We start from the raw sequence: 2,535 nt of genomic DNA, 5'->3' as shown, positions 1-2,535 counted from the left end.
CATCATATATGGAGCCGCCCGAGCTTTATGATGGATGGGTCTTGCATCCAAGTCCACATGGATCTGCATCTTGGCTCCCGTGAAATTGCCGATGCCTGGTTCAAACAGTGAGGGGAACTTGCTCAGCAATTGAGCACATGGAGTATCATCCTCCGACGACAACACTTTGCTATCGTTCCAATTCCATTTGATTTTTTCTAGCCAATTCCTGCCGAACACAGTTGGACCACTGCCTGGAACAATCCATAATGGTAAATCATGAACCGCACCATCATACAACACCTTGACTACTACACTACCAATCACCGTTATGAGTTCTTTAGTGTACGTACGCAACTTGGCCATTGACTGGACTCAGCTTAGGCCTTACAGCCTTAATATCCCACAGCTTGTCAAATGTCCTCTGGCTCATTATTGACTGACTCCCACCCGTGTCCAATTCCATCGGTACCGGCACACCGCTAAGTTTCACATTAATCATTATTGGTTAGCTCTTTGTTAGGAACGAATACAGTCCATACACTTCCTCCTCTGGTACCTCGGATTGCATATCCGGATCCGCGCTATTCTGGTCATCATCCTTCACGTGGTGTGTCGCTGCACTCTTGTTCAGTTGTGGACACATCCGCTGGAAATGCCCCAGTCCCAAACAGTCTTTACAAATGTACTGTTTAAACAGACACTGATGAGGCCGATGATTGCCCCCACAATGCCAACATGGTGAAATCAGATTCATTCCCGTTGGCAGACTTTGGGCAGCCACAGGTTTCGCATACGCAGTCTAGTAGGTCCTGTCATATGCAGCTCTACCAAACGACGATACAATCTTGTTTACAGTACTTGCCGAATTCCGATGATATCTGCTTTAAGTGTTTGTCTGTCGTCATGCATGCCTGGGCAATCGTGATGGCCTTGCTCAAATCCAGCGTCTCCGCTGCCAGTAGCTTACGCAGGATCACCACGTGGTTGATGCCGATTACAAAGAAGTCCCGCAGCATGTCTCCCAATGCGTTTTCGAACTTACACGGTCCAGCTACACATCTTAGATCAGCAACGAATTCCGACACATCCTGGCCCTCAGAACAAATGTACTTGTAGAATCGATATTGTGAGATGATGATGCCGCCTTCTGGTTTGAGATGGTCACATATCAGAGCAGACAATTTTTCATAGTCCTTGTCCGTTGGACTTGCAGGCAAGAGAAGATTCTTAATGAGTCCATGTTGTTATATATGTAAACTTGTATTTACTCTGTACAGCCACCAGAGTGCTCATCCCCTGGAGTCCCAAGGGATCCCACAATCTCTTGGGAGCACAGGTATTTAAGGAGGCTTCACATGTTGGAGAGGCACTTTGGAGATCTGCAATAAAGGACTAAGGTCACACCTTACTTTGAGCTCACAGTGTTCAGTCTTACTCTTTCTCCATACACAACACATAGATTTTAGAACCGCAAACCGTGAGGAAGACCGCCCTGCGCCTGTGGGTTCCTCCATTTTGTTGGCAACGAAGTACTGGTCCAGGTGAGCTATAAAATCTGCCCAGTCCTCTCCCTCTCCAGAATTCCAATTGTGCTCATTTTTGCATGCGAAGGTTCTTAAGTTACCTTGTCGCCAAATGTTATGTATGTAATAACTCGATAGACTCAATACTGTAAACTAATACAGGTACAAACCTGGTTCTGCGTTATTAGGGTCCAAAGTGATTACATTACATGATGGCTTGCCTTTTATACCTGGGCCACACACACGTGCGTACAGCCCAATGACCTCCGACAGTGGTCAGTAACCTGGTGGCTAGTAACCCCAAGCATACATACATGACAGGTAAAATAAAATGGACAACAATATTCACAAACAATGTTGTAGAACAGCAACGGAAACATTTAAAACGGTGTTCAACAGAGTCCAGGAAAATATATTCCGCTAAAAAACAAGAACAAGCTATACAATAATGAGACACCACAGATGAATAAAGTCATAAGGGAAAAATTGAGGGTGAGGAAAGAGGCTACATTAAGTACATGGACAGCAGGGGAGAGCATGGTAAGGGAGAATTCCAAGTCGGGAGGAGGCTCGAGTGGAGCATAAACGCCGGCATGGACAATTTTGGCCGAATGGCCTGTTTTTCTGCTGTGTATCCTATGTAATCCTACTCAAAGCTAATACCCCTTGGCCCTTCAAACGTTCACAAGACTGAATGTCTATGCTGCTTTTGCACCTATGTCCAATACCTAAGGTTTTATGTTTCTGTCCATTACGCTACATCCTGCCCAATGCCTTCTCGTTCTGTGTCATCCTCTTTTGCACTGCCTGACGCCCGATAAGCCCTGCATCCTGTTATATACCCTATTATGATGCTCCATCCTCTGCAACACGCCCAATACACTCTGATTCTATTGCATGCCCCTCATCCTGTCCAAATCCCAAAGTTGTTGCAACTGGCCAATATCCCCACCTTGACTGAGCACTGAGCTCCCGACCATTGACCCTCTCCTCCCCGCCGTGTCCCACCGACATGCGCAGTGCGCGGGCA

This window comes from Pristiophorus japonicus, chromosome 4 (genome assembly GCF_044704955.1).
Source record: "Pristiophorus japonicus isolate sPriJap1 chromosome 4, sPriJap1.hap1, whole genome shotgun sequence".
Lineage (NCBI taxonomy): Eukaryota > Metazoa > Chordata > Chondrichthyes > Pristiophoridae > Pristiophorus > Pristiophorus japonicus.
Note: the sequence above shows the minus strand (reverse complement) of the source record.